The sequence below is a fragment of the Anolis sagrei genome, chromosome 1, assembly GCF_037176765.1.
Source record: "Anolis sagrei isolate rAnoSag1 chromosome 1, rAnoSag1.mat, whole genome shotgun sequence".
NCBI lineage: Eukaryota > Metazoa > Chordata > Lepidosauria > Squamata > Dactyloidae > Anolis > Anolis sagrei.
The window spans coordinates 92,606,945-92,630,221 of NC_090021.1; the positions used below are offsets into that span (position 1 = coordinate 92,606,945).

A 23,277-nucleotide genomic window follows, 5' to 3' on the forward strand; every position below is an offset into this window, starting at 1 on the left:
ATCATTGGCCAATTCTCCACATTCCAGGTAGTAAATCTCCTTTTCACTTCTAGTTTTCAAAAATGAAACTGTCAGCAAAGCAAGTTGCTTATCTTTACATTTTTTGGGAGTTTGACTTCCGACAGACATCAAGTGTTTGGGTTCCATCATTCTTCTATGTCTCTTTTTAAACATGTTTGGCAAATTGATATAAGAACACATAACCCCAAACTTCAGACTGACTTTGAGATCTATAGCTCATTGCAGAGTGGTGTCATTGGTTTTCTCCCCTAATTTTTTATCCCAGTACACTCAACCTGGTTCCCATGCTCCAACCTGGTAACTATGCTCCAACCTGGTATCTATGCTGCAAGTCATAGAGAAATAATGTTTTATATATATAAGGGCGTATGCACATTGTTTGTGAAATTCTAAGGGCTTCTATGACTTGGAACACGAATACCTATTTGCTCTATTACTTTTGAATAGGCTATACATCTTAATACTGGCTGTTTCCCATGCTCTGTGTATTAGTATAGAGGCCACAGGGCATTCCCTCAAGTTATTGTCTTATTACTGTTGTTTTCCTGTCAAATGGAAAGTTCCTATACCTCTATCTCGCTTTCTAAGGTAGCATTGACATCTTTGTCGAAGCACCTGTTGTTTGCCTGTCTTCTAAAGCAGTCGTTCTCTAGCTGTTTTGCTCCAGTGTTTTGACATTCTGGAAGTTGACAGAAACCTGGAGGACCACAACTTGAGAACTATTGTTCTAAAGCACTATTCCCCTTCTTACAGGAATCAGTTTAAAGCCCTCCTGATTTGGTTCATGGAACTTCTAGTAAATACATTCTTTCTTCTGTGGTGAGGGACATATTCATGCCCAAACGTCTTGTTTCTGGAATCACAGACCATGGCCCAAGAAGCTAAATCCTTGTCAACAGTATAGGCATGAACAGTTTTTCACTAAGAGTATTCTTGTCCTCCTTCTGGCACAATAACCTTCAACAGAAAGAAAGGAAAAAGAACTAAGTGTGTCCCAAAGTTCAGAGCTTAATAGTCACTTGTAATATGTTGAAGTCTGTGCCTGCCAGTATCATTTGTTCCCATATGGGTCAGAAAGAAGGGGTTACAGTGAATAGGCTTGGTAAGTCTCAGCTGCCTCTCTGTCATGTGTTCAATCCTCAGACAAGGAAGACCGGATACTTCTCAAGACAGCCTGTGAGGTCTGAGCACAGCTGCCCATCATGTATGCACTATTTTTTTCAATTTAATCTTTGAAAATACAGTACTTATGCATAAATGTATTGATTTCCAGCTTTCTCTCCTGCTCTTCCTTTTAAAAAGTCATTGTTCAGCACCACCATCAATGCAGAATCCTATTACTGCAAAGACATGCCCTTTGGGGTACACGTACTTTACCAAAACCTTCTGTGTGACACAGTATATTAATCCACTCAATGTGCACTTCCAGTATTAACTTAATACCAACAGTTTCAGTAAAAATGTGGGTTTGTGGTCAGCTCTTTTCTAGAAACAATATGCCAAGGAAAGCTGTTGTGGTGACTATGAGAGTAAGAAAAAAGATGAAATATGGAAAAGGGTCAGGAGAAAATATAGATTTTGATTATATTTTCTCACTTCAAGAATGCTAAGTTTTATGATATTTCACTGTAAACCATGGTGAATACTTACACTGAAAGCTAAAGTATGTATATTAAATATACCAATATTTATTCGAGTCTAATGCACCATCAAATCTAATGTGCACCTCAATTTTCAAAACCCCGAAACAAAAAAAAAAAAGGTATTTGCTGGTGAATGTCATGTGCAATGGCAAAAAGCACGCTCTTTGTAATTTGATCGAAAAAGATGCACATTATAGTGGCTGCCTGCTTAGAATTCGTTAGAACACCACCAAAGCAAGAAAACCTTAGGGTGCATCTATGCTGAAAAGTGAATCCACTTTAAATGCCCTGGTTCAATGCTAGGGTGTCATGGTGGCTGCCAAAGAATACTAATGCTTCACCAAACTACAAATACTAGCATTGTATAGCATTGAGCCACAGCAATTAAATTACAGATGATATTCCTCAAATAGGAGCTCCAGGTGCTCCTAAAGTAGCTTCCTCTTTTGCTTTGGCTCAGCGCTAAGATATTACGTTAATATAATGAGCACCCTAATTTTGGGAAGGTATTTTAGCCAGGAAAAGTGAGCATTAGATTTGAGTAAATACGGTAGTTATTTCTTCTCTTTCCAACTATTTTCAGCATGTCCTTCCCTCTGGACTTTCCCCTTTCTTGAGGCAGATGTTGTTTTCCCACATCTTTGCCACCATGTCAGGCTCAATCACTGCTCACTTACCTCGTGGCTGTCCGTCACTTGCCAAGAATTCAGCATTTATCATTTTTGTTGCTTCTTTTGATTTGAATTTGTTTTTGCAGATATGATTCCCAAAGAGCAGGAAAGATTTAAAAGATTAGCCTACCATACAGCAGCACAGTTATTCATCATATAGGCACTAAAATATGATCTGAGGTGGCATGAGAGGTTTGAAAGGATTCAGAAGAAAACTCTGTCTTGGACCATGATAAGGGTCAGAAGGTGCTACGCAAAGCTTCTATCTGAAGAGGATTTCTTATTTCTGAGGCCTAAAGAGATCCTGTCCTGTTCAAAAGGAGCCAAAAATAACCCAGCCCAAACCTTTCTTCTCATGTCATGACCATGTTTCACAATTACCCCTTTCCCAAACTTAAACCATACCACAAATCAATGCTGCTGTAACCTTCCTAGACAGTGAGATCACCGTTGCCTCCAAATACTCTGAAAGAATAATCTGGACAAATGGACCTGCCACATCTTTTGAACTTCAATTCCCAGAATTCCTGATCATTGGCCATTCTAACTGAAGCTTCTGGGAGCTGAAGTTCAAAATACCTCAAGGACTAAAGATTGAGAACCACTAATCTGGATCCTATACTGGGAATCTACTTTTGAGTGGGCTCTGTGGAATTGATTGCAAAATAGATTCTTACCATAAAGATTCACTGTAACTGCTATTGTGAGGATTGTAGCAGTGATCCCACTAACCTTGCCTTAGACTGATAACACAACTTCATCAATAGGCTGGGCTGTAAGGTTGCCAGAATGAAAACTGGAGACATTTTGTGTTCTTTTAAATGTTGTTTAGAAGAGGGAATTTCAACAATTGCTTGCTCCACCACCAGACAACACACAACATCTTCTTTTGCATAATCAATATATATAAATAAAAATGTAATGTTCGGATGTGGGATTAACATAACTCAAAAACCATTGAGCGAATTGACACCAAATTTGGACACAATACACCTGTCAGGCCAACAAGTGGCCATCGCTCATAAAAACACTGAAAAACACAACAGAAGAGACTTAAGAAGCCAATATATATATATATACCACATATATACACATATACACACAAAAATACATATACACAGACTGAGCCACAGCAACACGTGGCAGGCGATGGCTAGTAAGATATAAGAACCATCTCCAGGTATAGGAACCACCCCCAGGTTTCATTCATAGAATCATAGAAGAATTGGAAGAGACTTTGTGGGCTATCCAGTCCAACTCCCTGCCAAGAAGCAGGGAAATTGCAATCCTGACAATCCTAGTGGGCTATAAGAATATTCACCATTTTTACTTTTCTATTGACCAATTTAACAGGCATATTACACTGGAGGGAACGTGGAAAACAAATCGGACCCAATGGGAAAGATGAAAAAGGAAAGATGAGTCAATCAGCATGTCCTTTTTCTCAGGGTGATCACTACCAGCCTAGAAGTACAGCAAATAATAGGGCTTCGTTGTCATAGCAGTTTTGGACTTACCACCATTGTGGTGATTGTAATTCCATGCATGCTGGTTGAGGAGCTTGGGCATAGTCAAACAAGCACAAGCAGAGTTTACATCTGACTTTCAAATACTTGGCATGTTTTTATGTCAACATGATGAACACTGAAACAAATACTATGGTTGCTGGGAAAGCAAATGGCTAAAATAACTGAGAAAAGAAGAGATTTGATGTATTGCATCTGTTAGAAGAATTGCCCCATTAATAATAACAACAACATGCACAAGACTAGGGATGTGAAATAATCTCACTCATTTTCATTGCATTTTTCAGAATCCCACTGCCATTCTGTTCCACCCCCAGTTTCATATCAGGTTACAAGATAATTCTTTTCCTCCCACACAAATTTTCTGCACATGTTTGTATCTATGCATTTTCACTGTGATAAGTTTGTTTGTGCATTTCATAGAATCATAGAGTCATAGAGTTGGAAGAGACCGCACAGATCATCCAGTCCAACCCCCTGCCAAGAAGCAGGAAAATTCCCCCACTGTCTAAAATATGTTTGTGTGCATATTTCAGTGACAGATGCTCTAGAGTCGTGCACAATTTTCAAACATGTATATGAATTTGTATCTATTTTTTCTTCACATGATCAACTCCAGAATTGTGTAGATTTTCGAAGCAGATACTTTCCATATTTCACAATGAATATTTTGCTAAACGCAGATGTTCTGCATATTGACCACAGAGATGCACAACTGATATTTTCATTGGGTGTTGTAGGTTTTTCGGGCTATATGGCCATATTCTAGAAGCATTCTCTCCTGATGTTTTGCCTGCTTTCCTCACAACCTCTGAGGATGCTTGCCACAGATGCAGGCGAAACATCAGAAGAGAATGCTTCTAAAACCTGATCATGCAGCCTGAAAACCCTACAACAGCCCAGTGATTCCGGCCATGAAAGCCTTTGATGATATTTCCATTGTTGCTGTTGTAAGTGTCTTCAACCCTAAAGCACAGTGTTTTCCTGGCAAGATCTTTTCAGAGGCAGTTTGCCATTGCCTTAATCTGGGGTGAAGGAAGTTGTTCATAGCAGGCTGTCTTGTGATTTGGACTGACCTCTCTTGAACCTGTGTGTGTAAAAGTCCTCTAATTGGTTCCTTGCAGATGCAATGGAGCAGTGGTTCTCAACCTGTGGGTCCCCAGATGTTTTAGCTTTCAACTCAAAAACCTTAACAGCTGGTAAACTGGCAGGGATTTCTGGAAGTTGTAGGCCAAAACACCTGGGGACCCACAGGTTGAGAACCACTACAATAGAGGCAAAGAAGACATTTGCATCCTTTATTACCCCAGAGTTGGACCTCAGATAAGCTTTAGCCTCTGTACAATTGGACTCACTCTGAGGTTTTGGGGTTTTTTTGCCAGTATTATTCTTGTTGCTTTCTCGTTTGTTTCATCACCACTATCTCCTTGGAAAACTAGGACCATGCTCCCATGGTTCCACTCCACAAGAGAGGCACTCATGAGTGATGGAGTTTTACAGTGGCTCTGCTCCTTTCTAGAGGGGCAAACCCAGATAGTAGTACTAGGGGGGAATTGGGGGGGGGGTATTCTTGGCTTCCCCTGGACTGCCCAGGCCCAGAAAAGGCCTCTTTTTTAACCTCAGGAAGATTTTTTAAAAGTCAAATAAATTTTGACTACCAAAGGCTGCAAAAAGCAGTCTGGGAGCCACATGAGGCTCTCTCGCTGCACTGTCCACTTCTGCTTTATACCATTGTGTACCTCCTATAGAATATACATTTCCTTTCATAAAATCTTAAGGTTATGTTCTGATTTATCCTTTCTTATTTAAACTTACTGATTTTTAAAAAGTATTTTGCATTATTTTAAGTCCTTTAAAGTCATATATGTTAGTGTCAGTTTGCATCTCCATACTTTAAATTGCTTATGACACTTTGCAACTATAAAAAGGACAATATGAAAAAAGAATGAATTTTAGAACTGTCTTACGCAGAAAGCACATTGTTCCAGAACAGCTGCATTGTTACCACAGTTGGTGTTGAACACTTGTGACAGGAGCTATGGGGAGCCAGAAAACTGTCCTTTGACAGTCTGCATTTGTAACATTTTTTCAATTGTTTAAACGCTGAAGCACAAAAGGAGAATAACTATAAGAACACAAGTCCCTACATCCACCCAGACTAAGTACATTTTATGGTAATAATGCCTACAGCTTATTATAATGTGTTAGAGACAAAATGTTGTGGCACTCCTATAACCATAAATGTGAGTGTGAGTACTTGATACAGTAATGCATCTTAGTAATCCTGATTATAGTTCTGTCAGGCTGTTTTATACCCGTTTTAGATTCTTCTTAAGTGTGGAGAACTGAAGCCTTTTTTTCATTGGCCAAAGTTAAGGATTACCATACATATCGCTAAGCCCGCAATCATCCATGAGTAATTAATGCATGCCTTCCAAATATTATTAATAACTGTTTTAAATTATCACATGGGTTTCATGTGATAATTTAAATTCATTTCACAGTTCCCTTTAGCTTTCCTTGAAATATCATTATATCCCACAATACTACAATAACTTTCAATGTTTCCAAATATGAACAAAGGATGTATTGCTGTTTTTATACCATGTGGTAGAGCACACTGTAATGGAGAGGTAAACAAGATATACATGTAGCCTATTTCATCCAACACTTGGCCTAGTTTTCATGCAGCCCTCTACAATGATCAATTCAAATTGCTGGGAACTATGTTTTATGCTTCATCTGGAAGCACTGGGCTTAGAAGAAGTACAGTGGGCCCTTGGTATCTGCAGGTGTTTGGTTCCAAGGCCTCACATAGATACCAAAATCCACAAGTGCTCAAGACCAATGATATAGAATGAGATAGCACAATGTTCTGCCCCCATACAATCTTAACTACTTGGGAGGTGAACTGGCTGTGCAGGGAACAGATCAGAGACTCTAAACAAGAATTTATTAACTGACAAGAATTCTGGACTTTCTTTCCTCCTGAGTCTCACTGTAAAGTCTTTATGAAGAGAGGTAAAGTCTTTGAGAGATAGACACAGTTCTGGCCTAACTGAGGCTCTTGATCTTTATTTCTTCTTATTGTCTCTTTCTTGTATGGTGTTCAACTGTCTCTAAGATGGTCTCAATATTTAACTCTGACTGGACTTGAATACCGCAATACAACTCATACAGCTCTGACTGGACATACTATTTTGTAGACCCTCCGGCCTTCCTCTCTCTTCATCTTCCAGTCACAAAAAAAGGCTGACTCTTCCAAGAACCAGAAGTGCCTTGCCTGAGGCTCTGCCCCTGAGGAGATTCCTAAAGGGACAGGGCAACGGAGGCTTCAAATGCAAAGAGGCTGTGTAGACTGACACCCCCCCCCCCCCGAAACTGTACATAAAATATTAATCCTTCTAATTAAAAAAAAAGGGCTTAACTAGGGTTAAACAGTGAGGGTCTTCATGGGGCACAATAACACCCTTCATATAAGATGGCAAAATCTGGTTTGCTTTTAGGAGTCTTTAATATTTTTAAGTCATAAAATTATTGAATTAATGTAGACTTTGTGGATATAAAGGGCCAACTATATGAGAAAAGGTGTGACGGAAAGCGATGGGAGAGGGTAGCAAGCAATGGCAGGGGAAAGGAGAAATAGAGCATGGATATCTATACTATATAGTTTTAGTTATTTGATATCCACCAGCTGCCGCAGCTTCTTTCTATGGATTTTGTAGTTTGATGAAATACTTAGAATACTCAGTTGTAGTTCCAGGCAACTGAGTAGAGCTCTCTAACAAGGAATTATATGAACCTCACCACACCACAAATCCCAGGAACCTAAGATGAGGCCATGACAGGTAAAACGGCATGATATGTGTGCAGCTGTAGCACAGAAACATTCAAAGAGAAGTCTGTGGCAGAAAAGGGAGAAAACATGTCTGTGCATGCACTTACGTGTGTGTGTGTGCATGAGTATGTGCAGATATATGTGTCTATGCATGAGAGTAAGGGAGAGATGCAGAAAAAGAGAGAACCATGTGAAAGAAATAAACAAACCCGCTGGTCTAAAATTTCTCCCTTATGAAAATGGCCCTCAGCTTTCCTAGTATTATTATCCTCCTCCTCCTCCTCCTCCTCCTCCTCCTCCTCCTCATCATCATCATCATCAATATCTTCTTTATACAGATCCCTGGTGAACTGAACTAATATGCACTTGAATTTTGCTGTCAGGACAGGTGATTGTAAGCACACAACAGGGAATCACTCTGCCATGAGAGCTGTTGAGCAGTGGAAATCTCTGCCCTGGAGTGTGGTGGAGGCTCCTTCTTTGGAAGCTTTTAAACAGAGGCTGGATGGCCATCTATCGGGGGTGCTTTGAATGTAATGTTCCTGCTTCTTGGCAGGGGGTTGGACTGGATGGCCCGCGAGATCTCTTCCAACTCTATGATTCTATGATTCTATGTTGTCTACCTCTCAACAGTTGGAATTAGAGACATAATACAAATACCAAGTAATGACTTATGCCAGTGAGTGAAGATATGTTACTTAAGACTATTAAGTCTCTCACTGAAAGAAAGGGTTAAAGTCATCTTTCTGTTCATGTGCTATTTAAACATACAAAGTGTTGTATTATATTAAAAAGAGGCAATACATTTGCTATTGCATCTGGTTTAATATTTGCTTCCAGTGCTCTTCCCAGAAAGTGATTCAGTCACAAATACCTTTTTTCTGGCATCTGGAGTGAAGATGAACAATTCCTGTAGTATGCTATGAAATCTTCCAGGCCTCCCCGGGTAGCACATCCTTCCTCTTGTCATCTAACTATCCAGTGCTTCCTTGGCGAGCTTGTGTTCTGATATCTTGCAAGGAAATATTGTGGTCGTCATATTTTTAGCAATATGCTCTTCAAATTTCTTTCTTTTTTAAAGTTTGGCTTCTCTTATTGTCATATTTCTTTTCTAAACATTTGAGCTTGTTCTTCTGGTTAGGCAAGGCATTCACTTTACGAAGGAACTCTTTTCTTTCATGCTTTCCATGTCTCAGCTCTTTACTTCTTTTAAATGGGCTTGTTTTTGGGTTCTCCATAGCTTTTCCATAAGAGAGGTTCTAACCAATCACCAAGTTTTGAAAACCTCACTGATTCTCCTGATTTAAAAAAAACAAAACACTTCATTTTATGGGATCAAACATTACCATTTTAGATGTTCGGATCATGAAAGGTCCAACAGGGTCATTTTGCTGATGGAACTGTTGGTGTATCACTTTCTGGGTACTACCAGATCTATTATAAAAGAATATAGCAAACACGGTCATAATAAAATAATTGGATATTAAGGTAAAAGTAAAGGTTTCCCCTTGACATTAAGTCTAGTTGTGTCCGACTCTAGTGTGTGTGAGCTCATCTCCATTTCTAAGCCAAAGAGCTGGCATTGTCTGTAGATGCCTCCAAGGGGATATGGCTGGCATAACTGCATGGAGCACTGTTACGTTCTTGCAGAAGCAGTACCTATTGATCCACTCACATTTTGCATGTTTTCGAACTGCTAGGTTGGCAGAAGCAGGAGTTAACAGTGGGAACTCACCCCGCTCCCCTGATCTGGACCACCGACTTTTTTGGTCAGCAAGTTCAGCAGCTTCAGTGATTTAACCCGCTGTGCCACCGGGGGCTCCATAGTTATTAAATTTAACACGTATTAACTGTTCCAAAAATCCCATGCATCCTTTTAGATGCCAATACAGGACTTGATTGCAGGACTCAACTGCTTGTAATGGTCAACAGTGTTGTAATAATTGGATGTAGTCTTAAAGCCCTAAATAAAAAAATACAAAATATATGTAATACAATATAAACTTTGCACTAGACAAATTTTTTCTCCATGTTCCCTTCCGAATTTGTTTTTGTCATATGCTTCCAAGTGGTTCCTGATTTATGGTGATCCTAAGGCAAACGTATAACAGGGTTCCATACCTAAGCATGGAATTGAACTCTAGTATCTAGAGTCCCAGAGTCCTCTTTCTTGCTTGCTTGCTTGTTACTTGGCTGCCCCATTCTGGTATTTTGACATCACCAGAGGGACCCGCAAGAGTCAGGAGCTTGGATGGAGCCCTGTAGCTGGCCGGAAGTGGTTGCAGTGACACAGGATGAGCCATCTCTTTCCCCTGCACCATTCAGCATAGGGAAAGGCCATAGTATGATGTCCATGTGGACAGTGGATTGGACTGAATCATATGTGTCCAGATTGCCACGGAGTCTCGGGATATTCCAGAGTTTTCAATAAACTTTGCATTCCCAAATTTGCCAAATGGTGGGCAAAGCAAACCCATGATGCTCACCCAAAGTCAGCGAATGTCATGCTGACAGCCAGCAGTGGATGTCAAAGTGAGTTGACATTCTCTTGCCTATGTAAACTTGCCCCAAATCGATTGTATGGCAAGTTTACATGGGCATGCTGCGCAGGGCTTCCCTTGTATAGGCCTTCCATATTCTCTTATTCCCCCCGTTATCGTGCTATACGGTTTAGGAAATCCTGCCTTAAAGAAATGAAAGCCAGTCAAGCAGGCTTAGATCCTTAATATGCAGGCAAAGAAAATATTATTTCTCTGCATAATCAAACTTAACATGTTCTCTCAAATCCAAGCTTCTTAACTCATTTTTGAATTTATTTATAGATAGATACAGGAGCTTTAAAGATTACTGGGGAAGGATGAAAGCTGGTTTAACTCTGACATTTTTCTGGATGTTTTCATTTTTGAAACGTCAGCTTCCTTCTAGAAGCTTTTACTTCTCATCATATAGATCGGCTGTATGGTAAGGAGACATACTTTCTTACACCAAATTATAGGAAATTACTAATCCTTATTCCAGGACATTTTAAACTTTGAATTTAGCTGACATGTGTGAACTGTGATTGCTGTAACGATGAAATTTGCCATGTTGTATTTCTAGTTTCAGTTTTTCCCAAATAATGGAAAACTTTTGAGACATACTTACTGTTAGCAGCCAGCCCTGACTTCAGTGGTGCCACAACCTGTTCACTGGCAGCCCTTTCACAAAGGATATATACACCAGCACTAGATATAATTCAAGCTTCCTGTGTATTAGATGCATCGGTATCACAATAGCCTTGTACTCCTATTTAATACAAGTACTGATAGGTGAAACATGTGGGTGTGTTATATGATTATAACCACTGAAGATCTATGAAAAGTAAGATATGCCTAGACCAGAGCTTAGAAATTTACTTTTTGGTATCCATTTCCCAGAATATTGATTAGAACAACTTTAGGAGTTGCACTCTCAAACTAGAGCTGAAAGTGTAGGTAAAGAGTAGGCATCCTATCTGAAACCCTGTGCCTGCCTCCCTGCAGAATCCCAGAGTTTGTTGTTTAGGGAGGAGCTTTTAAAATGCTCTACCAGAGAGGCCCTGGGCCTCACTAAACTACAAGTCCCAGTATTGTTCAGGAAGGAGGCAGCCAAGGGATTTCAGATGGGGTACATTCTCTGCATCAGAGTGCCTTGGACCACCAGAAGATCCAACCAGTCCATACTCCAGGAAAGAAAGCCCGACTGCTCACTGGAGGGAAGGATATTAGAGGCAAAGATGAAGTACTTTGGCCACATCATGAGAAAACAGGGAAGCTTGGAGAAGACAATGATGCTGGGGAAAATGGAATGAAAAAGGTAGAGGGGTCAACCAAGGACAAGATGGATAGATGGTATCCTTTAAGTGACTTGCTTGACTTTGAAGGAACTGGGGGAGGCCACAGCTGACAGGGAGCTCTGATGTGGGCTGGTCCATGAGGTCATGAACTGAACGAATAAACAACAACACATTTTCTGCCTACTCTTTCAGCTCTAGTGTGGCATTGCTTCATTTCTGTCTATGTACGTACGTCTGCAATAGGCAATGGGGTTCACACAAGGTGGAATGACACTAGAAAGGATGTGGTGCAGAATCATTCAATTCTACAATGTTGCAACATTTGCCCTACTGTTAGCTGCACTTCTACAGATAGCCCATCATAGGGAAAAATAAATAGCATTCCTAAAAAAATGCTTGTTAGATGGTCAGCTAGCATTATCTGTATAGAAAGTTGGTATAGCAAGTTCAGGAATCCCCAAAATTTGCAGAAAGATATTTAATAAATAGATTTTATTTATTTATTTATGACATTTCTACCTCGCCTTTCTCCACCCTGGAGGGGACTCAAGGCGGCTTACACACAGTAACTATTAGATGTCATAAAGCAATGTACAATTAAAATAAACATTTAAATAGAATTATAAAATATATTAAAACAATTTAAAAGATTTAAGACAATATCTTCACACACAAAAATCACAAAATCCTCAAGCATAATCCGGGCTGTCCCAATAGTCATTGCACATCATTCCATATCTATCTACTGCACAAGTTCTCCAAAGGCTCAGTCACAGAGCCATGTTTTCACTCTCTTACAGAAGGTCAGGAGGGAGGGGGCTGATCTAATATCCCTGGGGAGGCCGAGGGGCCACTACTGAGAAGGCCCTGTCTCTCGTCCCTGCCAATTGCCCTTGCGAAGGAGGCAGGACCAAGAGCAGATTTAATCCCTTAATCTGAGCATGCAAAATGAGCATGAAGTACTGAATGTTGGTGGACATGAAAAGAGCTTTAAAGATGGGCTCAAAGCCAACCTCAAAAACTGTGGCATAGACACCGAGAACTGAGAAGCCCTGGCCCTTGAGCACTCTAACTGGAGGTCAGCTGTGACCAGCAGTGCTGCAGAATTCGAAGAGGCATGAATGGAGGGCGAAAGGGAGAAGTGTGCCAAGAGGAAGGCACATCAAGCCAACCCTGACGAGGACTGCCTTCCATCTGGAAACCGATGTCCTCACTGGGGGAGAACGTACGGATCAAGAATAGGGCTCCACAGCCACCTACAGACCCACCGCCAAGACACCATATCTGGAAGACAATCATCCTTGAGCTACGAGGGATTGCTTAAGTAAAGTAAATTAAGTACTGACTATTGGGTGAAGCACAGAAAACGGCAAGCATGGAATAATGGAATGGAATTGCAGATCTTGACAAATAAGTCACACCTAGCTGAAGGGTAACTTATCCACAACATTTTATTGCAATTTCCACAACTGATGAAACTCTCTTTGTTTACTCACTATGCCTATGCCTTCGGGCTGTTCTTATGAAAGTCAAAGGAGCTTCCACGGTTCTGAAGGCTCCTAGAAACTGTCAAAACAGCACATTTGGAATGATGTGTGATCAAAGGATAAACATATGTTGCTCAGAAGTTAAAGAGAATGAACTAGCAATGTGTCAAAATGGTTGGATCTTTTAATTCATTCTGAGATAAAAGAGCAGCCATATGAAATTCACAACCTAACCCTATACCAACTATACACACCTAGCAGGAAATCTCATCAAAATAACTGGGACTTACTCCAGCATAAACATCTATAGGATTTCATTGTGCCAGAGCCTCTGAAAAAGAAATTATAAGAGATTGACAGAGAAAGCATTAAGTCATCTTTATCGGGTCATTAGCAACTATCATTTTAAAGTTTTTTTTTTCTTATCAGGAGTGACTTGAGAAACTGCAAGTTGCTTCTGGTGCGAGAGAATTGGCTGTCTGCAAGGACGTTGCCCAGGGGACACCTGGATGTTTTGATGTTTTACCATCCTTCTGGGAGGCTTCTCTCATGACCCCGCATGGGGAGTTGGAGCTGACAGAGGGAGCTCATCCGTGCTCTCCCTGGATTCGAACCTCTGACCTGTTGGCCTTCAGCCCTGCCGGCACAAGGGTTTAACCTGCTGCGCCACCAGGGGCTCCATATTTTAAAGATGTGATCAACATTTGCTGCTAATGCAAAAAAAGGAGAATAAATATTATTTAGAAACATTGCATACATTTGAGTTGTCAAAGGTTTTCATGCCTGGAATCAGTGGGTTGCTGTGAGTTTTCTGGGCTGTATGGCTATGTTGCAGAAGTATTCTCTCCTGACGTTTTGACCACATCTTTGGCAGGCATTCTCAGAGGTTGTGTGGTCTGTTGGAAACTAGGTAAGTTTCCTCACTTAAGAGGCTGAGGCGGAAAATGAAGGGGCCTGAGGCCAGGAATTGTGGGAGTTGAAGTCCAAAAAAACCTGGCAGGTTGAAGTTTGCTCATGCCTGATATAACCCTGCATTCTTTGGTGCGTCAATCTCCAGTATACTTCTTATGTACCCCTACTATATTAAAACTTTTTGAGTTTCCATTAATAATAATTTGCTAAGTTTGCCTTTATTCCTGTGAATTAACTAAATCAACATGTGTCCTCCTCATCATTTTTGTTGAGACATTTCTTTTGGGGAAAGGAAAATGAAGAAGTGCCCACAATAATTCCTGGAGAAGTATTGTGTCAAGTATGTAATGGCAAATAAACAGAATACTGCAAAACTTGGGTTTGCAGTTTCATACTTCCTTGGAGCCAACTTAGCAAACTTATTTGTCACACGAATGCCATGAATGAAAGTGAACATTGTTTATATTATCAGCCGCCTGATATTATTGCACAATACAATGAAACTTTGTTCTTGCAAAACACAGAAATTACTGATCTTAACATTTCATAATTCTTTGGCTGTAACATTTCAATGAAATTGGAATAGGAAACAGATGGTTTGCTTTGGGTTTTTTGTGGGAGGGTGTTTCAGTTTTTTTGGTCAGGGAAGATACATCCAGGAAAACAGGACTAAAAATTTGTTGGCTAATCCAAACTACAGTAGATTTATCCAATCAATTGTTGAATGGTACCTCAAAATACAAGCAAATCCCATTAATTTTATAGGTCTTCTCTAATTAGGAATAACAACAGAGTTCAAACTGAGAATAATAAAGCTGAATACAATGTAGTCACTTGTTTACCATGACATCCAGCTAACTCCCATTCATTTAAAAAATATTCATGAAAACCCATGATTCCATTCACAAAAGATTTCCTCCGGATAAAACAGAAAAGTAGGAGGTGTTTCAAATTGGCTACCAAGAAAAGAAGGACAGAGGAAATTGACTTGGTTTTTCTAGTTTAATAAATGATTGCTGTCACACTGCATCTACAGAACTGGCAAGTTGCATTTAAATAATTATGTGCAATGTAGAATTATTCTTCTGCAATAGCAGAAGTAATGTTGTCTATCTTCGAATGCCATAGGGTGCATATACACCGTTTATTTTACGTTGCTGTGGCCCAGTCTGTGTATATGTGTTTTGTGTGTGTATATATGTTTGTTTGCATATATATATGTGTGTGGTTTTGCACATGCCTTGTAATGTATTTTTGTTTTTTGGCTTTTGAAGTGTCTTCTGCTGTGTTTTTCAGTGTTTTTATGAGTGATGGTCACTCGTTGGCCTGATAAGCGTATTGTGTGCAAATTAGGTCTCAATTCGTCCAATGGTTTTTGAGTTATGTTAATCCCACAAACGAACATTACATTTTTATTTATATAGATTTATGGAAATATAAATTTATATGTGTGTCTGTGTGTAAAATATTTTAAATTCAAATTAAACGTACACATTTTAAAATCCTAATATTAATTTACAAAATTGAAAATCCTAATATTTATTTGTTTTCAATTTGGGTGTATATAAACATAAATTAAAATATTGATTTACTATAAATAGAAAAAAATATATTTATATGTTACTAGCTGTACCCGCCACACTTTGCTGTGGCCAAACTTCCCTCTTTCTCTCCTTCTTTCCCTCCTTCCTTCACTCCCTCTTTCCTTCCTTCCTTCCCGTCTTTCTTTTCTTCCTTCCTTCTCTATTTCTTTCCTTCCCCTTTTCTTTCTCTTCTGCCATCTCTTTTCTTCCCTCTTTCCTTCCCTCCCTTTCTCTACATCTTCCCCCTTCCTTCACTTCCTCTTTCTTTCCTTTTTTTCTTTCCTTCCTTCCCCCTTTTTCTTTCCCTCCCTCTTTCTCTCCTTTCTTCCTTCTCCCTTTCCTTCTTTCTTTCCTTCCTTCCCTCTTTCTTTTCTTTCTTTCTTTTCTCCCCTTCCCTCCCTCTTTCTTCTCTTCTATATTGTCATTTAGCTTTTTGGGGCTTTTTAAGTCCCTTCTGCTGTGTTTTTCAGTGTTTTTATGAGTGAAGGGCATACACTGGCCTGATAGGTGTATGCTGTCCAAATTTGGTGTCAATTCCCCAGTGGTTTTTGAGTTCTGTTAATCCCACAAACGAACATTACATTTTTATTTATATAGATTATTTTTTTAAAAAAATAATGTCAAAATAAGCATCTTAATATTTATATATTTATTTTTAATAAGGCGCTTATATATTTTTTTTATTTTTAATAAGCAATTGTATTTAATTTTTAAATATAAAAAACCCCTGAATCTGTTAAGGATTGGAGAAGGGAGGAGATGCTGGGTGGTGGTTGCAGGGAGGCAGGCAGGCAAGCAGGCTGGGGGCTTTCCAACTCTATGCTTCCCTTCCCATTCACAGCATCACAAAGAGCATGGAAAAGGAAACCTAACCTCCCCTCCTCCTCCTCTTCCTCCTCCTCTTCCTCTTCTGTGTTTCCTTTCCCTTTAACCGGCCGGCTGGAAACCCCTCTCTCCCCAACGCAGCCGCGCGCCTACGCTAGAGAGAGACCCGCCCATCTCCCTCCTCCTCCTCCTCCTCCTCCTCCTCCTCGGAGCAGCAGCTGATGCGATGTGCAAAGAGCGCCCGCCTCGCCTCGCGTACACCAATGAGGCTCGGAATCTCCCTCCAACCCCGACTTCTTATTGGCCAGCCTTGGGTGTCAATCTCGCGTCACGAGCCCCTCCCCTCTCTCCTTCTCTCTCTCTGGAAGCGGACGCAGGGGGCGCCGCGAGAGGGCAGCGCGCGCGCGGGGAGCCGAGGAGCGATGCTTCTGAGGTTGCTGCTGCTGCTGCTGCGGTTGCGCCATCTGTCAGGATCCCCGCTGGAAGAGGAAGAGGAGGAGGAGGAGGAGAAGAGGCAGAGCGAGGCCGCTTGGGCTTGAATCCTCAGCAAAGAAGGGGAGACATACAAGAAGGGAAAGAGAGAGAGAGAGAGGGATTGAAGGGGAAGCGCGCGCCCGCCCGCCTCCCGTTCCCCGGACAGGAGGCAGCAGCTCACGCGCCAGACAAAGCTTCTGCTGCTGCTCCTAAGCAGGGGCTTCGACGTCCCAGTCCTCCCCGCCCTTGTGATTTCGGCTCGGAGGAGAAAACGACGACGGCGGCGCCTCCTCAGCTGCTTGCTGCTCCTCATCATCTTCTTGCCACCGCCCTGCGCAGAGGCATTGAGAGAGAGAGAGAGAGAGAGCGGGGAGGTAAGGAGCCCAGTGGGAAGGGTCCTCTCGTGGTGGGTGGGAAGGAAGGAAGGCAAAGCCTGGCACACAGGGGTTTCCTTTGGAAGGGAAGCCTGGCACGCAGGGAGCTCCAGCCTCGCCCCCTCTGTGGAAAGAGCCCACCCTCCTGCAAAGCCCACCAGAGAATGGGTGGGTCCTTTCCATGCCAAGGCTCCCCCACGCGTGGGATACAGGCTTGTGTCAGGGAGCTCTTGTGGGGTCAATGGCCACTAAGGCAGGAAGGCTCATGGGGAGGAGAGGGAGAGCGAAAGGGGCTGGTTCGGCCTCTTTGCCATTTGCAGCCAGGCCTCCCTATCCACGGATTCCAACACCCATCCATGAAAGACTTAGAAATATTCCACACACACATATATGATTTCCAACACCCATCCATGCAGCATTTTAACAAATACTCCACATTCACACACACACACACACACACACATATGATTCTGCACTTTGTTGTCATTTTACAGTGTCTCCCCATTCTCCTTTCCCCCCATTTCTAGTTGGCCCTCGGTATCCACATGTCCTGTACCACTATGCAAGGCTTGAAAAGATTGCCAAAGCAATCCCACCTTGGGTTGTGTCATTTTAGGACACAAATCCATCCATCCATCCATGCATGGCTTGGAAATATATTTTTTTCTAAATCCCATCTTGAGTTGTCATCTTAGGGGGACAGCCCATCCATGCATGGCATGAAAATAATTGTATAGAGGAGAGGGGGGCATCCCACCTTGAGTTGTCATTTTCGTATGTCACTACTTGAGTATCCACAGATTTTGGGATCCACAAGGATCCCTTGTAGCACCTGCTGTGAGCTTCCATGTGCCATCTCAAAAGTGGGGTGCACTTTCAGTCGGCCCTCCCTATCCACAGATTTTACACTCACAAGTTCCACACACTATACATCACATGTATATATATATTTAATTAGAGTTTTACTATATTACTAGTATATTTAGTATTATAACCCCCTGTTGGTGCAGCAGGTTAAACCGCTAAGCTGCTGAACTGGCTGACCAAAAAGTTGGCAGTCCGAATCTAGAGAGCAGGGTAAGCTCCTGCTGTTAGGCCCAGTTTCTGCCAATCTAGCAGTTCAAAAACATGCAAATGTGAGTAGATCAATAGGTACCGCTTTGGCAGGAAGGTAATGACACACAATGCAGTCATGCTGGCGGTGTGTACAGACAGTGCTGGCTCTTCAACTTAGAAATGGATATGAGCACCATCCCCCAGAGACAGACACGGCTAGGTTTAATGTCAGGGGAAACCTTTACTTTTTTATATTACTTGAAAATATGACTTTCCCAAACCCCCATCTTAAGTTGCCATTATTTTTTGTAGTATGTAATGGGACTTGAGCATCCATGGATTTTGGGATCCACGGGGGTCCTAAAATCAAACCCCAACACACCTAATACACCAGGGGTCCACTGTATCGGATGCATAGGGTGATGTAGGGCGTGGGGTTTCACAACCCATGAGACATACCAACAGCCTAGCTTCTGCTTGGCTGATGGGCCATGCAACCCACCATATTGTGCATTGTACACAGTGGGCCCTTGGTGCATCTGCTAGTGTTACGCTCCATTGATACCAACATCTTTGGATGCTCTAGCCCTCCAAGTGTTTGGGACTTCAACTCCCACAATTCCTAACAGCTTCAGGCCCTTTCCACTTAAGCGGCCGAGGGGGAAAAGGAAAGGGCCTGAGGCTGTTAGGAATGGTGGGAATTGAAGTCCCAAACACTTGGAGGACCCAAGTTGGCCCATGCCTGTTGTAGTCCTATTACATACAGTGCCATGCTATAAAGACAACTCAAGGAGGGTTTAAATATATATATTTTGAAACCACGCATGGATGATGGAGTGCACGGATGTAGAGGGGTGACTGCAAATGGAAAAGGGGAAAACCAGCAATTTCTTACCCGGAGTCTGCCTGCCACAACTGACTTCTATCACACAGGCTTGCCTGACATCAGTATGACCCATGGAATCACACAGCAGGCCAGTAGATTCCTTGCCACAAGGGATCCTGGGATATTCCTTTAATGAGGTGCGCTTTAGGTATATTCTTGATTCATCCCTTGATCCATTAAATTTAAGATATTTATCTCTTTTTGCATTATTATCATTATTTTTGTTGAGTTATATAATGCCACCAATGTACACGGAGCTTTAGGAAAAACAATGGGTCCTGCCACGAACTACAATCAGCAATATATGTCTAGTGTGTGTATAATATTGGATTGTGTGAATTTAAATACGTGGTTTCTAGTGGTTGTTTTTAATGTAAATGTTTATTTTGCTGGATGTATGTTCATGAGGCATCAGATTGTTGCCTATCTACATGAGCCGATCTGAGTCCCCTATGGGGTGAGAAGGGCGGGGTATAAATATATATCTATATAGATGTCTAATGCAGTGGGTTCCTAGTACAGTAGAGTCTCACTTATCCAAATTAAACAGGCCGGCAGAACATCGGATAAGCAAAAATGTTGGATAATAAGGAGAGATTAAGGGAAAAGCCTATTAAACATGAAATTATGTTATGCTTTTACAAATTAAGCACCAAAATATCTTGTTTTCCAACAACTCGACAGAAAAAGCAGTTCAATACACGGTAACGTTATGTAGTGATTAATGTATTTACAAATTTAGCACCAAAACATCGCAATATATTGAAACAACTGTGGATCCGGGCGGGAGGCAGACTGCGTTGGATAATACAGAACGTTGGATGAGCGAAGGTTGGATAAGCGAGACTAGGGTTTGATTCCAGGGGACAATTCAATTTTAGTGTGTTATTCCACCCATGTAATGCTTGACAATATCTACCCTCCCCCCTCCACCATAAAAAAATCTCACCTTGAGTTTTCATTTTACTATGCTATTGTATATAATGGGACTTAGCACCCACAGATTTTGGAACCAGTTGGGGTCCTGGAACCAAATCCCAGCTTATGGCAGGGCACCAGTGTATTAGATGTATAGGATGGTATAGAAGGGTTGGAGTGGTATGGCCCATCAGAAAGCAGAGACTAGGCCAGGCATGGGCAAACTTCGGCCTTCCAAGTGTTTTGGACTTCAACTCCCACAATTCCTGATGGCTGTTAGGAATGGTCAGAGTTGAAGTCCAAAACACCTGGAGGGCCAAAGTTTGCCCATGCCTGGGCTAGGCTGTTAGTGTGACTATCTGGCCCCACACAGGGTGGAATTGGCCTCTGTTGTGATAATGATGATGATGATGATAATAATAATAATAATAATAAAATTTATTTATACCCCGCCACCATCTCCCCAAGTGGACTCGGGGAGGCTTACATTAGGCCAAGCCCCGCAATACAACAATGCAAATGAACAACATACAACGATAGTAAAATATAAAATAAAAAATAAAATGCAAAAAAAAAATCAATATACATGTCAACAATATAAAATCACAATAATTTAAACACAAGAAAATAAATCACAGTGGGCAGGGCCGACAACAAGGACTAAAAGTATCTGGACAGGGGATCAGAGGGATGAAAGTAGGGTTTAATTGCACTAATAGGTAGAAAATAACGTGCTTCCGAGGGTTTGGTCAGGTCAGAGGCTATAGTTCAGTTAATCATTCCTTGAAGGAACACTGGACCAGTCAAGTTTTCAAGCTCTTCCTAAACACTGCCAAGGTGGGGGCTTGCCTGATTTCTCTGGGGAGTAAATTCCAAAGTCGAGGGGCCACCACAGAGAAGGCCCTCTCCCTTGTCCCCACAAGTCGCACTTGCGATGGAGGTGGGAGCGCGAGAAGGGCCTCTCCGGAAGATCGAAGGGATTGTATAGGTTCATAAAAGGAAATGCGGTCACGAAGGTAGGCGGGTCCCAAACCGTTGTAACCCTGCTTGTGGTGGAACAAGGACTATTGCTTCCCCATGACTACATCCTCCAAAACAGGGAGCTCCATGGAAGGGATGTCCTCCAATCTGCAGAGTGGCATGAGCATTTCCAAAAGAAGAGCTGATGCCTGTTTAGATTGGCATACGCTCCTGAAAAGCGAAATCAGGGGGCGAAACCTTTGGCAATGCCTGATGGGGATGTATTGCATTGTGCCAGGATCAATTAGGTAACATTCTGTATGCCATGTTGAATGTAGAAAAGGGTGCTAATGACTTGTGGTGATGTAATGCTTTAATAATTGATGGGCCTTCTTGTACAGCTGGGTTTTCTACAGGCACATGCTGCCTTTCTTTTTTCTTTTTCTTTTCCTTTGAGATCCTTCGCCATTTAAAAAAATTGCCGGGTCTCCACCTCTTTAATTCAAACGAGCTGACGATTTCTACTATTTAAAAGGAGGGGGGAAGCTGTGAATATCCACCTCCATGCTTTTATCTGCTGCAACTTAACTGCGGAAAAGGGGGAGTGGAAGAAACAATAAATAAAAGGTCTCCTCCCCCTGTTGCAAATCAATCTTGCAGGATTTTTGTGTGTGTGACAAAGAGGGCTTTGACAGGACAGAAAGGAGATCTACAAGATGCTCAAGGGTGGTAAAACCTTAAAGAAAGCTCCCATACTCACACACCCCTTTGCTTTTTGTCTCTCTCTTCCTTGCTTCTTTCTCCTTTCTATCTGTTCTCAGTGTCTTTAGCCCAGCGAAGGATTTTGATCATTGCACCATGGGTACCAGCAGTTTTGCTGTGCCTGCAGAGAAACAACCCAGGCTTAAGCCAGCCCTCTCTTTTAAAAGAGTGAATCAGGTTTCTGCTGCATCAGGAGCTTGACTCAATCCTTGATCCCATGTATCCTGACACTTAAAATGGATATATATTCATATGAGTGTTTTTTTGTGTTTGAAAGCACGTTTGGGGAAATGTGATGGAGTCTATTCAAGATATTGTGGGCAGGGAAAATAGAAGAATTTTAACAGCACAGCACTGTCCCTTTCTGTTTAGTAATATATTTCATTGTGTGTGATTTATTCCCTGTTTAATGAATCTATAGCAGGCATGAGCTAACTTCGGCCCTCCAGGTGTTTTGAACTTCAACTCCCACAATTCCCAACAGGCTACCGGCTGTTAGGAATTGTGGGAGTTGAAGTCCAAAGCACCCGGAGGGCCGAAGTTTGCCCTTGCCTGATCTATAGGATAAAATAAAAGGTTGGTGAAATGCAGGGTCATACACAACTTTGTCTTTTCTGTCCCCCTCAGTTGCTGTGAAGTTAGGGTTGTGTATCCTTATTTTGTTTTTTACTTCTTTCTGTCTAAGGATTTCACAAAATGAAACTTAGAAAAATGCTTAAAAACTATTTACAAAAAGCAAGTACAAAAACAATGCTGTGTGTATACATATACATAAGGGCCTCCTGGTAGTACAGCAGGTTAAACCAGCTGAACTTGCTGACCAAAAGGTTGGCAGTTCAAATCTGGGGAGCGGGGTAAGCTCCTGATGTTAGGCCCAGCTTCTGCCAACATAGCAGTTCAAAAACATGCAAGTGTGAGTAGATCAATACGTACCACTTCTGCGGGAAGGTAATGGTGCTCCATGTAGTTACATGACTTTGGAGGCGTATATGGACAATGCCAGCTCTTTGGCTCAGAAATGGAGATGATCACCATCCCCCAGAGTCGGACACAACTAGACTTAATGTCAGGGGAAATCTTTACCTTTTTATACATATGCATATGCTGTATGGCAAAGACCTGAAAATAGTGTCTGCCTTCGAGTCGTCTGTTGACTTATGATGACCCCATGAGTGTCAAAGGTTTTTTTTTAGATTTGTTTTGTTTGCATGTTTATTGTTCTTCGGTGACAGAAAAAGAAGAAACATTAATTGTTCAGTATTTTATCATGCTGCATAGTTAGTAGATAACATGCAGATGGTTGTTCGTCCCAACTACAATAGATTTGTTTTTGAATTGGTGATTTAATGCAACACTAAAAATTCTGTCAATTCAGTAGGTCTACTAGTTGGAATTAATTATTGGACTGAGGTCAAATGAAGCACAAACAATTGGTTGGAACAAAGTAAGATACATCTATATAAATAAAAATGTAATGTTTGTTTGTAGGATTCGTATAACTCAAAAATCACTGGATGAATTGATACC

At 41.5% G+C, this 23,277-nt stretch overlaps 1 protein-coding gene across 3 annotated transcripts in view; it reads left to right on the forward strand.

Annotated features, from left to right (window-relative positions):
- The first annotated feature begins 16,678 nt into the window (after nucleotides 1–16,678).
- Nucleotides 16,679–23,277, forward strand: part of FYN (FYN proto-oncogene, Src family tyrosine kinase) — a 162,804-nt gene continuing 156,205 nt past the window's right edge. For 2 of the 3 annotated variants that reach the window (XM_060753182.2, XM_060753184.2), the window contains exon 1: nucleotides 16,680–17,168. The gene's annotated coding sequence lies outside the window, so the exon portion shown is untranslated. Of the gene's footprint in view, nucleotides 17,169–23,277 lie in introns of all 3 variants that reach the window. The other variant, XM_060753183.2, reaches the window with a different exon arrangement.